The sequence below is a fragment of the Bos javanicus genome, chromosome 23, assembly GCF_032452875.1.
Source record: "Bos javanicus breed banteng chromosome 23, ARS-OSU_banteng_1.0, whole genome shotgun sequence".
Classification (NCBI taxonomy): Eukaryota; Metazoa; Chordata; class Mammalia; order Artiodactyla; family Bovidae; genus Bos; species Bos javanicus.
The window spans coordinates 28,282,837-28,297,013 of NC_083890.1; the positions used below are offsets into that span (position 1 = coordinate 28,282,837).

At 45.6% G+C, this 14,177-nt stretch overlaps 1 long non-coding RNA gene across 1 annotated transcript; it reads left to right on the forward strand.

Annotated features, from left to right (window-relative positions):
• Positions 1–651: 651 nt before the first annotated feature.
• LOC133236953 (uncharacterized) lies at positions 652–3,440 on the forward strand. The gene is made up of 2 exons (XR_009733081.1): positions 652–1,361; positions 3,088–3,440. It is a non-coding gene; the product is annotated as an uncharacterized LOC133236953 (long non-coding RNA).
• Positions 3,441–14,177: the final 10,737 nt, after the last annotated feature.

Below are 14,177 nucleotides of genomic sequence, written 5' to 3' on the forward strand. Positions count from 1 at the left end.
GATCATGAAGTAAAAAACCATGTATTCAAGACACAAGAGAACAAAATAGAGCTTCTAGCCAAGCCTGAACTGCCTATGTCAATCTAGACTTTGCTTCTGTCAGAGAAAATGAATTTATAGCTGCTGCTGCTAAGTCGCTTCAGTCATGTCCGACTCTGTGCGACCCCATAGACAGCAGCCCACCAGGCTCCCCGTCCCCAGGATTCTCCAGGCAAGAACACTGGAGTGGGTTGCCATTTCCTTCTCCAATGCATGAAAGTGAAAAGTGAAAGCGAAGTCACTCAGTCGTGTCCGACTCTTAGCGACCCCATGGACTGCAGCCTTTCAAGCTCCTCCATCCATGGGATTTTCCAGGCAAGAGTACTGGAGTGGGGTGCCATTTCCTTCTCCAGAATTTATAGCTAGTAAACCACTATTCTAATTTTTTGTCACTCACAGCTGAACCTAATCCTAACTGACACACATACTCAACTTTTCTGTTAAAGTTAGCCATAATGAGTTTCTATGGTTCGAGAGCAAAGGAAACCAAACACCAAGCAAGGAAGGTAAACGCTTTGGAAAAGTTAAAGGAAGCTGAGGCAAAGTGCACAGGGCTTTAGAAAGATATTTCTAAACCACTACTGGCAGGGAAGTGGCGACGATTATGTAAGGAGAACCTAGGCAAGCCCATTCAGTATGCAGGCTGGATTTCTAGGCACTGCAGAAATTCTGAGCAGAGCTGACCTTGTATAGGTGAGTGTTTATAAGGTGGTTGAACTGTACTGTGGTTCTGCTCACATCTGGTGAAGGAAAGAAAACAGCGGATGCAGTGCTGTGCTGAGAAACATTTAACAACTGCCTGGAGGTTGGGGGGAGTCAAATTGGCTGCATTTCCAGTTTCCATGGTGTAAATATTCTCATCAAGGTCACCTAAAAGCTACCAATGTTATGGCAGTTGGCTCACAAAATTCATGAAAACATCACGATCTGCTCTTGTGAGCTGGTCTGAGCTGGTATGCGCTGGCTCCAGCACATGGGCGAGGGGCAGGGGAGTTAAAATGGCAATTCATGTAATTAACCTCACTAGGTGCCAGGCACTGTGAGAGGCATTTTACATGTATTATCTTCCTTAATCTTTTTACTTTTTAAAGGGGTTCCCTGGTGGCTCAGTGGTAAAGAATCTGCCTGTGAATGTGGGAGACAGGTTCGATCCCTGATTCAGGAAGTCTTTTGGAGGAAGAAATGGCAACCCACTCCAGGATTCCTGCCTGGAAAATCCCATGGACAGAGGAGCCTGGTGGGCTACAGTCTATGGGGTCGCAAAAGAGTCGGACATGACTCACCTACTAAACAACAAGTATCCTTTTACTCAACCCTAAGAGGTAAGGCCAAACTTCCCCAACCATCACTCTCTTGGGAGAAAAATTCCAGTAGAGGTATATTTATATTTATATATGTTTTCTACAACTCTGAAAGATACATTGGTCATTCCTATTGTGGATAATTAGAAAAAGTAGGAAACAAAGTTTAGGAAGGAAAAGTGGGGTAAAGTGGATGTTTTCTGGGTTTTGACAACGCAGCAATGACTTTCTCCTCCTCTTCTGACGATAGTCTTTGGATTCTTTGAGGGGAATTACCTGTGGGAAGTCCCATTGAGCTGTCAGTTAAGATGTCCTTTATTCCCTGGGCCCCTACCTAAACCAGACTAATCAGACTCTCTCCACCAGAGCTTTGAATGATGAACATGAATGTGAGGAATGGAAAAAAAGAAAAAGAAAAAACTAGTTGTCATTCATTTCATCAGGTAGTGAGGGTGAGACTTGATTCCTGCAATGGAGTCCCAGGAGCTGCCCTGGTTCCTGTGTTCCCTGAGCCTGGCTCATTAGCCTTCCTTTGAGTCTGCGAGCTACTCAATATCCTCACAACATTCAGCTTTTCTAAGTTAGCCATAATGAGTTTCTGTGGCTTGAAACCAAAGCAAACCAAATGCTAAGGAAGAGGGCAGAGGCTTTAGAAAAATTGAAGGAACCTGAGAGCACAGGGCTTCAGAAAGACATTCCTAAATCACTACTGGCAGAGAAACAGTTACGATTATGTAAGGAGAATGTAGGCAAGCCCAGTCAACTTGCAGGCTGGATTTCTATGCATTGTACACTGCAGAAATTCTGGGCAGAGCTGACCTTGTATAACTCTGAGCGTTAATAAGGCATTTGAGCTGTATCATCAGATGCTCGTCACTGGGTCATTAAGTAAAGGCAACTCAAACTATTTCACATCTAGAGTATCCAAGTTACTCTGTGTTTTTAGAATCACTGTGAAACACATGGGAGTATTTTTTTTTAATATGTTGATTATTTGGGTGGAGGACCAGTGACAAAACGCAGACCAGAAAGCACTCTTAGTCAGCGTTTTATCTTCTAGAAGGTAAGACGAGCTTAAAAATATCTCATTTAAAACTATTAGCAGTGAAGAGCCTGGCAGTTTCTGGTAGGGAAGCCAGGAGTTGTATTTGGGTTTGTGTGACTACCGGCATTTTTGCTAGTTCTACGCCCCAACCAAAATTTTCCCCATCACCCTTTCTTGCAATGATCTCATCCTGCTCTGAATTCCTAAAATGCTTGCTTTCTGTCTCAACATTCCATTCACTGGACATTCAACACTAATTTGCTGGGTCTTCATATGAGGAAAAGTACTTGTTAAGCTCTAATATACCAAATAAATAAATGTTAGTTATTATGTTATTGTGTCTGTGCATATATTAGTGTGTGTGTGTTGTGTGCTCACTCACGTCTGACTCTTTGAGACCCTTTGAACTGTAGCCGGCTGGGCTCCTTTGTCTCTGGGATTTTTCAGGCAAGAATACTGGAGTGGGTTGCCATTTCCTCCTCCAGGGAATCTTCCGGATGCAGGGATTGAAAGTGCATCTCTTGCGTCTCCTACATTGCAGGGAAATTCTTTACCACTGAGGCACCAGGGATGCCCATATTAGTTTGTACATATATAAAATATATACATATAAGTGTACACTGTACCTATATGTGTGTATATGTATGTATAGCTACAGTTTTATAGATATTACATGTTTGGCTCTTGTTTTCCCTTAACTAGACTATAAACTTCTGGAGGCCTGTTTTTCTACCTGTCTGCCTTCTGCTGCTCACAACTGGATCACATTTGACAATCTACTGACGACCTGAGTGCAGAGAATAGCCTTCATCATTTCTGTGACCCTTGGCCACATATCTCCACCGCCCTCCTGTGTCCTGGGCCACTTGTGGGAGGACTGGATGAGATAATGGGTGCAGAACACCCTGGATTGGTTGGTTCCATGTGGCCTGTGAGAGAAAGAACTCAACGGCTTAGTTCCCCCTTCAACCTCTTGTCTTCCCTTTCGCAGAAGTTTGGGTCATGTATGTGATCAGAAACACATTTCCCTTTTTCAATAATAGGTTTCTGAAGAAGTGGTTTCTAGACCTCTGAATGGGTGGTATGAGACATCATCTAAGGAGAACAGGCGAATGATGACGGCTTTAAAAGTACTGAAAGCAAATGAAAGCCATTCGCTATCAGTGAATGTTTTCACGGGGCGGCAGTTTTCCTTCTCTCCCTCCACTCGCCATCTAGCCCGGTGCTGTCCAATAGAACTCCGTGATGATGGAAATGCACTGTATCTGTGCTTCCCGATACGGTAACCAATGGCCACCTGAGCCTATTGTATGCTTGAAGTGTGGCTGATGTGAATGAGGAACTGAATTTTAAATTGTACTTAATTTTAATCAGTTGAAATTTAAATAGCCACATGCTACCATATGGGACAGCACAGGGCTAAATTAAGAGAACCTGGTTCTTTTTGTTCATTTATTCATTCATCATTCAACCAAAATCTTCTGAGTTCTGAGAATAAGTTAGGCATAGTACTCAGCCCCTACAGGGGCTTCAGTCTCTTATCTGGAAGAGCTCAACATTTGTTGGAGGAAACGATCTTTTGAGATGAACTTGAGACTTTCACGTGTCTTGTGGCTACACCACGTCCTCCTAAGAAAAGTAGCTGGAGATATCTTAGGCTTGGGTCACCCTGCGGATGTCCTTACCTCCCCTACTTCCCCTGCTGGGTTAGGATCTTTGACCCAGCTAGACACATCTCCCAAGGGCTGGCAAGAGGCCAACGATATAACCAGAGGTGAGACTACCCAACACGGCTGCCCAACAAGGTTGTTCTACCTTGGGGCATGTGTGCATAGCCCATTCAGAGTTTGAAAGTGAGACCCAAGAAAGTAGGCAGACATGAGAGCAGCGTGAAACCCCAAAGACACAAGAGCCAGGGCAGTGAGCCAGGCGATCGTGTTAATAATGAGGACTGTTGAGAGGCAGGGAAGTGTAGAGTTTGGCTGCTTTGTCTCTGGAGCCAACTTCCTGGAACTCAATGCCAGCTCTAGCCCTCACAGCTGTGCAGTTTTTGTGCTGTCTCCTCGTCTATGAAATGGATATTGTAAAGGCCTTCTTCTGAGACTTATCACGAAAATTAGATGAACTAGAACATGAAATTGAACGTGAACATAGAACTGATTCTCCAGCTTCTACTCTCTGATCGATGTGGTACAATGCTGGATTGTGGGATGAGCTAAAGTAGAGTCTGAATCTAACTCCCACTAGGTAATCTTGAGAAAGTGAACTGCCTTATGGAACCTCTCAGTTTCTTCTACGGTAAAATGAGGAGACAGACAAGGATGACAGTGGGGGTTTGTGAAGGTTTAATGGATTGATTCCTCGGTAGTGTTCAGGACAGTGCCTGGGAAGCACCGGGGGGCCCAAACAGTGTGGGCCCACGTTCCTTTACACTCCGTCCCAGGGAGTGCAAAGCCATGTGGCAGACACAGAGGCTGGGGAGAGCTACTGAACCACAGCGGGGTCTGGGAGGCCGGGAGGCAGGAGGTGCTCCTGGAGCTGCTTCAACAGCAGGGTGGCCCTCAAATCCACTGTGGCCTCCTGAGGACATGACAGGCATCTCAGGGCGCAGCGGGTTCCGGCCCATCCCTGTCCCCTGACGGAACCTGTGTGTGAACCTCTTCCCTGACAAGGAAAACATTTTGACTTGGCAGATCTGATGCAAGAACTTAAACCAGGGATGTTTTGATGTAGTTTCTTAGAACAGCCCTGTCAGACTGTAAAATGGCTAATGATGGCTATTTCTTTCTTTCTTTTTATTTATTTATTTTTTTTGCTGCACCCCACAGCATGTGGGACTTCTGTAATCAGGGGGACCAGGGATGAAACCCATGCCCCCTGGAGCGGCAGCATGGAATTTTAACTGCTGGACCACCAAGGAAGCTCAGCCATTTCTTATAAACTTAAATATATCCTGAGTTATACTACTCCTAGATATTTATTTAACAGAAATAAAAACACACATCCACAAAAAGAGTTGTATATGACTGACTGCTCATGGAAGTTTTATTTAGAATAGCCAAAACCAAGGGGAAAAAAACACACAAAAATGTCCATCAATGGTGAATGAATAAGCCAACTATATCATACTATGAAATACTATTCAGAAATCAAAAGGAAAGAACTACTGATTCAACCAAGAAAATGGATGAATCACTGAAATACTGAGCAAAAGAATCTAGACACAAAAGAGTGCCTACTGTAGTTTTATTTATATGACATTCTAGAACAGGCAAAACTACACTGCAGAACTCAGATCAGTGGTCACTAGAGGCTAGGAGTGAAGAAGGGTGTGAGGAACTTTCTGGGGCAATGGAAATATTCTATATCATGATGGTAGTGGCATTTATACAACTATATGAGTATGTCAAAACTCATAAAATTGCATTCCTAAAAAGGATAGATTTTACTGTAAAAGAAGCTATATTTCAATATGTTTTTGTTTACTTGGCAAGTTGTATCTGACTCTTTTGCAACTCCATGGACTGTAGCCTGCCAGGCTTCTCCATCCATGGGATTTTCCAGGCAAGAATACTGGAGTGGATTGCCATTTCCTTCTCCAGGGGATCTTCCTGACCCAGGGATGGAACACAGGTCTCCTGCATTGGCAGGTGGATTCTTTACCTCTGAGCCACCTGGGAAACCATATTTCAATATACCGGGCATTAAAAAAGAAAAAAGAAAATGTAGGGAATTCCCTGTAGGTCCAGTGGTCAGGATTTGGTGGTTCTATTGCAGGGGGTTCAGGGTTAATCCCTGGTTGAGAACTAAGATCCCCCATGACACGCAGTGCTTCCCCCCAAAAAGTACTATCATCAAGCACTACCAAATTCTCTGTGAAAGGGTAGGAGTCATAGAGACAGGATGAGCACAATCCACAGGGATGGGCTGAGACTATCTTGTTTATAATTACTGATTTTATTTATTTGACTACACCAGGTCTTACTCGCAGCACTCGGGATCTTTGACCTTCGATGCAGCATATGGGGTCTTTAGTCATGGCATGGGAACTCTTAGTTGTGGCATGTGGGATCGAGTTCCCTGACAAGTGATCAAACCCAGGTCCTGCATTCGGAGCCCAGAGTCTTAGCTACATGACCACCAGGCAAGTCCCATTTTTACTGATTTGCTTTAAATGCTGACAATTTAATAACTTTAGAAGGCCTTGTCAAAAGGTCCCTGGCATCAAAATGGCTGCATCACAACGCAAGTGCACTTCTAAGCACTCAGAAAGATCTACAGACAAATGTCTATAATATACTGTGTTCGATGCTTCAAGACATTTATATAAAAGTATTAATAGACGGACTGGTCTACACCAAGGAGTCACCAGTGGGGTTTTCTCAGGAGAATGGAGAGAAAACACCACGTGTGAAGGGTCTAGTGGATAAGAGTCTGGCCTGAATGAGAAAAAGTACAAAATCGTATATAGTGCCCTAGCTCAGGGTGTAGGGAAAGCAATGCGGGAGTTGAGAGAGAAGCCTGTGAAGCTGCCTGGATTCAGGATGGGAGGCCAGTGTCAGCCCCACCAGAGAGTCTGGAGACACTGAAGTCACCCACCCAGACACTGAATTGGTCCAGTCCATCTTTTCATAAGAAAGCTCTGGAGAATGCACAGAAGATGGAATGCAGGGAGAGGAGTTAGAAGTGTTCTCTGCAGCCCGTCCTTGTCATCATTTCCATTGAAATGAAATGTGCCTTTCTGGTTGTGGACTTTCTGAATACCAAAAGTATTAGGTAAGTAGGTCTCAACCAGGGTACATCGGCCCTGAAGGTGGCTCAGCTGCCCAGTACTTTGGGACCCTCTGCTTTTCTCCTGAATTGGGGAACCCTAGGTCCCAAGCAACCTCTTCATTTGGACTCCCAGGGTTAGCATCAGTTGGTCTGTGTGGGAGCTGCAGCCATCACAGGAGCAAACCCAAGTAGTCATGGTCTGCAGCAGAGATCATCAGAGTCAAGGGAAGCAATGATATTTTCAGCCTCCCCTTGTGAGCAATCCCCTTCACTGTTGGGTGGTATTTCCAACCTGGGGAAACAAGTGACCAATGGTCTGGGAAGAGAAAGTGTCATAAAAGGGCTAGGGCCGCTGAGCCAGGATGACCGTAGCATGAGGCCCAGACACTCCGGGGAATCCATGAGGTGATGGAGAGAGAACATGAGGGAAAGCAGGGCTACCGGCCAGCGAGGCCCAGCTTCCTCTTTCATGAGCTAATGGTCAAAGCCAGGCCAGACCAGGGGGGTGCCAGCGATTGAGTGAGCTTGTTTTTTCCCTAACTTGGTTCTGAGTCACACAGGGCAACTTTCCTTCCCAGAAAACCGCCTCAAGTCTCACCCCCTGGCAGCCGGTCAAGCCCCAGTCCTAACACGCGATCCTCTGGGGCTGTAAACGGGATAGCCGGATAGCCGGGAGCACCCGCCCCGCCCCGCGAGGCCTCTCTGGGCGGAGCGTGGGTCTCTCCCAACCTTCAAAGAAAAAGGGCCTATGGCCGCTGCTTTGGAGGCAGCAGGGAGGCACGGCTGAATTTTGAACCAGAGGAGACGCCAATGAATCACAGAGCTGCAGGGGAGGGAGGCCCCTAGGAGAGCCTTTAATCTTAAATTCGACTTTACGAATCAACTCATGCGGTAAATACAGGGTGTCTGAAAAGGCAAGACAAAAAGGGGAATACTTTATTTATTGCACTTCCTGCCCGCCCCCCGCCATGATTATGTGGGTTAGTCGTTCGGTCACGTCGGACTCTTTCGGTCGTGTCGGACTCTGCGACCTCATGGATTGTAGCCTGCCAGGCTTCTCCATCCATGGGATTTTCCAAGCAAGAATACTGAAGTCGATTACCATTTCCTTCTCCAGGGTATCTTCCCGACCCAGGGGTTGAACCCGGGTCTCCTGCAATGGAGGCAGACTCTTTACCATCTGAGCCACCAGGGAAGCCCCCCATGATCATGGTTTGAGTTAAATCTCAATCATATACTCCAGTGCTGACACTGGAGCAGTGGACAGAGCAATATCCACATGAACAACTTTAGCATTAATGAGTGAAAGAACCCTGTGTTTCTAGCCTTTTCAGGCAGCCTGTATTTTTTTAAACTTCTATTTTGCATTGGGGTAAGCCAAACTGTGGTGTGGAAGAAGACTCTTGGGAGTCCTTTGGGCGAAAGATCAAATCAATCAGTTCTAAAGGAAATCAATATTCATTGGAAGGACTGATGCTGAAGCTGAAGCTCCAGTACCTTGACCACCTGATGGGAAGAACTGACTCCTTGGAAAAGACCCTGATGCTGGGAAAGAATGAGGGCAAGAGGAGAAGGGGACGACAGAGGATGAGATGGTTGCATGGCATCACTGACTCAATGGACTTGAGTTTGAGCAAATTCCAGGAAATAGTGAAGAACAGGGAAGCCTGGCATGCTGTAGTCCTTGGGGTTACAAAGAGTCAGACAACTTAGAGACTGAACAACAACAAAGCCGATTAACAATGTTGTGATAGTTTCAGGGATTCCTATACATGTATCCATTCTCCCCCAAACTCCCCTCCCATCCAGGCAGCGTGTATTGATCTAGACACTGAAAACAGAATGATTAATAAGATGGATGAAGTCCTGCTCTCAAGGAGTTATAATCTGGTCGGAAGGAAATTGAGGCCAGAGAGAGGAGTCATAACCTTGGGGTCCTAGGAAGCCAGTGTTGGACCAGAACAGGGATGCTGGGTTCTTTTCCCAGCTCCCCACTCTGAGCAGCTTTTGGGGAGGTTTGGCTGAGTGGGACCGGGCTGGGCCAGGCCAGGCTGGAATGCATCCAGGGCAGGGGATATCAAGGTGACCTTGGGGCTCCAGGCACCCCAGCCGTCCTTTTGCATCAGGGAAAACTGCCACGGCCTGATCTTGGCCCTCTTTAAGGCCCAAATGAAAGTCTTGGGGGTCATTTATTAAGTTGCTGGCTAGAACTCACCACTGCTCCCTACCACTACCATGCCTCTGGCAAGAACTGTTCTGGCTAGAATGTGTGTGTATGTGGGAAACAGGGGAAAGGTATTTACAGCCATGCTCATTGGCTGAACAAAAGCTAGGAATGCAGAAGGCTCTGTTTCTCTGGAGAAAAGGAAGAGGTACAAAACCTACTTGAAGTGGAGAGAGGGAGGGAAAGGTCAATGGAAAAAGAAGCTGTATCCTCTGATGATCTTGGTACCTGGAGGCTATTTTCCCATCCTGCTCTTCTGTTCCTGGGCTAGTTTATCACTGTCCATTTCAGCTCCAAAGCAGCCACTCTTCCCTTAATCATAACAACTTCCACATTGGAAAAAGCACCTACATTGTGCCTATTCATATTCTTAATCCTTGAAACAACCTTAAGGTCAACTGACCCATATTTCAGTTAAGAAAACATTGTCAGAGAAGTTAAGTAGCTGGCCCAGCACCTTGTAGTTAATAAGTAACAGAGCTGGAATTTAAACCCACTTTCTTCCAGTGCCACTAGACGATAACATACTGTTTTTGCTACCCCGTGTTTCCCTTCTATCTTAAACCCATCTTAAGTCAACAAATAGTTATTGAGCATCTACTAAATGCCATGAGCAGCTGAGAGCTTTCAGTTTTCATTTCCTGACCCCAAGACCCTGGATCCATCCCTCTCCCCTTGTTTCTCTTTCTCAGAAGCTCCCACTTCCAAATATCTATCTCCCTCTCTGCTGCCCATTCTGCTTCCTTCCCATTACCTTTGTCCCCTATCCTAGCTGGCGGTCCACAATGCAGCAGTATTCCAGTTGGGGCAGCAGGCATGACTCAATCTTATGTCACTCATAAAGGGTGAGGGGCACAGCTTTGCCATCCACCAACTGCACAATTATTTCTGATTCAATGGCAGGTCACCCTGAGCCACAGTTTAGCATCTCCCAACTCCCTCTTTGAAGAGGAAATGTAGGGGCCTCTGAAGAGACACAGATGTATAAACAGACACCTCTGGGGGTGTCTCCTCAAAGGAGATGGATTTAGGAATATTTATCAAGGGTTCCCTTAGTAAATTTATATTCCTTGTTGGTGGGAATGTAAATTGGTGCAGCCCACTATGGAAAACAGTATGCAGTTTCCTTAAAAAGCTGAAAATAGAATTGTATAATCCAGCAGTTCCACCCCTGGGTACATATCTGAAGAAAACAAGAAACAAGAACACTAATTTGAAAGGCTACATTCATTTCCATGTTCATAGCAGCCTTATTTACAATAGCCAAGATATGAAAGCCACCTCAGTGTTCATCAATAGATAAATGGAGGAAGATATGAGATATATATATGTGTGTGTGTCTATATATATATATATATATATATATATATATACACACACTTAGCCATATTACTTGGCCATAAAAAAGAATGAAATTTTACCATTTGCAACAATGTGGATAGACCTAGAGAGTACCATGCTCGCTGAAATAAGTCAGACAGAGAAAGAAAATACTCTGTTATCATTTATATGTGGGATATAAAAAATAAAACTTATGTATATAACAAAACAAACCAACTCACAGATGTGGAGAACCAACTAGTGGTTACCAATAGGGAGAGGGAAAGAGGGAGGGGCAAGATACGGGTATGGAATTAAGAGATATAAACTACTAGTTATAAATGACAAAGATGTATAGCACAGGCAAGCAGAGTCATTATTTTGTAAGAACTTTATTTTTTATTGTAATTTTTTTTTTTGGTTGTGCCATGAAACATATGGGATCTTAGTTCCCTGCGCAGGGATTGAACCCATGCCCCCTGCAGTGGAAGTGTGGAGTCTTAACCACTGGACCGCCAGAGAAGTCCCTATAGTAACTTTCTTTAAATGGAGTATAATCTATAAAAATATTGAATTACTATGTTGCACACCTGAAACTAATAGAATATTGTACATAAAACATACTTCCCTTAAAATACATATATTTATTATGCCCCCACTAGGTGAAAGGCCAAGTACTTTCAAGAGAAGCCACAGAGGAAGCGGGAGGATATGGTCCTATATACTCGTGATGAGATTCCAGTGGGGAAGAGAGACAACAGCGGAAAGTAAACAAACACATACAATGATTCCCTACTGTGGTCAGAGTCAAGAAGGAAACAAACAAGGGGCTAAGAAAGGTTAATGGGAAGTCAAGAACACAGGTCAGAGGAGAGGAATGAAGAAACTTGGTGATCTTGGGCAGATGGGGAGGAAATGAGGAGAACTGGAAATGGAAAGGGGCAAAGGTCTTTCCCTAGGCTTAGGGCAGTGAGAACCCATGCAGCTGCTGGTCTCAGCCCCTGGCCCTTTCTGGCCTTAACTCATCCCCCAGCCCCCACCCCCGCACCGTCATTGACTTAATGATTCACTCTCAACCTTCCCCAGCTTCCTGTGTGGCAGGGAGTGGGTGGGGCAGAGCCCTGGCTCTCCCAGGATCCCAGGACCGGAGATAGGATTGGTTGGAATGAATGGAGAGCCATCTGGGCACTCTGCTTCTTCTCTTGGTCCCATTCTGGCTTTGCTGCAAAGAAAGGTCTCTCTGTGCCAGGAGGACACTGAGGATAACTAGGTCCAGCTGGAACCCCAGATTCCAGATGTGGGAGGTAGTGCGAAACAGGATCCTGACATCCCCTTCATTTCCCCTCCCCTGCCTAATGCCCTGGAGAAATTTTCCATCATAAACAAGTTATGCATTCCTGACCTCCCCTTCTCCCACAGGCAGTTTTCTTCTAACATCACTATCTCCCCCATCCCCAATTTATGTCTGTGTGAGCATGTGAGCCTGTCTACACATGTAAATCGTCGTGTATTGATGCTGATCCTTGTGTCCAGGTTGCCTTGAAATGAGGGCGTGGGTAGGTGGGTAGGCTCACTGTGCTTGGGAGTAAATGTAAGGTTGATGGCAGGTGTGAAAGGCAAGTGTGGGAAAGCGATATGTCTTTGTAGAGAAGGTATGTTTTATACCTCATCAGGAAGAGGTGTGCAATGCTGGAAGTCTCTCATGTGTTTAGACGGAAGTGGTGGGTGTAAAATAAAGCAACCTATAAGCCCAATACACCAAGAATGTCTCTATTTATAGCCCAGTTTGGGGCTGTTCTCTTACTTACATTCACACACATTCTTGATTGAAAATGCCCTTAGGTGTTCCTTGTTTGCTGTCTGTGTAAGGCTTTTCTTAAGAAATTCATATGTGGGATTTGAAGGAGTGTATAAGCTTTTCTTAAGAAATTCATATGTGGGATTTGAAGGAGTGGATACTTGTCTCAGGGACTCCCTGGTGGCTCAGACAGTAAAGCGTCTGCCCACAATGCAGGAGACCCAGGTTCAATCCCTGGGTTGGGAAGAACCCCAGGAGAAGGAAATGGTCAACCCACTCCAGTACTCTTGCCTAGAAAATTCCATGGATGGAGGAGCCTGGTGGGCTACAGTCCATGAGGTCGCAAAGAGTCGGACACGACTGAGCGACTTCACTTCACTTATACCTGTCTCAAAAGCTTGGGGTGATCCAGCCAGTGTATGTATACTATATGTGCATTTTTAGTTCTGTGCTTTCATCTTTCATTTATCAAGATTACTGAACAACTAGGACAAGCCCGGCACTCCGCTAGGCTCTACGGAAGACACAAAGACATGTGTGACACAGCCTCTGATGGCAGAGGTCAGTCAGACATGTGCTCATCTTGTGTGGTTGTTCAGTCGCTCAGTCGTGTCCCACTCTTTGCGACCCCATGGACTGCAGCATGCCAGGCATCTCTGTCCTTCACCATCTCCCGAAGCTTGCTCAAACTCATGTCCATCAAGTCGGTGATGCCATCCAATCAATCTCGTCTCGTCTTCTGTTGTCCCCTTCGCCTCCTGCCTTCAATCTTTGTGCCCCAGGCATAATATAATCTGGTACAAAGCTCTGTGCCAGAGGCACTTCACATCTATGGAACCAGCTTTGGTCTCTTCAACGTCTCGCTGTTAGCATCCCAACTCACCATGCTTCCTGACTCTAATGTTACCTATTTTATTACTAAATTCTGGTCATTTTATGCTGGTGATATCTCTTGAAGCCACTCCTTCTCTTGGTTTCCTGTGTCATAGCCCATTTCAGGCCCCTGTTTCCTTTTGCTCGAACCTCTCCAATTGTTCCGTCTCTGGTTCAGTGTCTCCGGCTCAGTGTCTCCTCATCCAGGGCATACTCCTCATCCCACTCAGTTCCCAACTTTGAACTTGCCCTCCTTTGATGTCAGCCCGTGATCCACAAGCTCCATGGTCTACAGTCAAACACTATCCCTTGGCCTGACAGCTAAGCCCTCCTCACCGCCCAGTTCTTCCCGGCCATTGTCACCTCCCACTGTTGTCGAACCCAGCCAGATTCCTGTGCCTGATGCACAGCGAGGCCAAACAAACAGAAACATCAGAGTTTGGGGCAGAGAAAGGCTTATGCGAAGTGCCAAGCAAGAACAACCCCTCTCCACCAGAACTCCCCAAGTTTTCGGGGAAGAGTTTTTAAAGGCAAAATTTGGATCTTCAAGGGCTATGTCATTCTTTTAAAGATTGTGCCCTGTCTCCTTCCCTCCTGTTTTATGATGAGGATGAGAAGGTGCCAAAAGCTGCAAGTGCCCAGACAGAGCAATATAAGCAGAGGACCTAAGGTGAGAAACAGCTTTGTAAGTCCTGGGAGATGAAAGGCTGAGGCTCTGGGTGGCTGGAGCATAGCAGAAGAGGGGAGGAAAGGTTAAAATGAATTTGGAGAGGAAGAAATGAGATTTTGAAGATACTGTTAAGG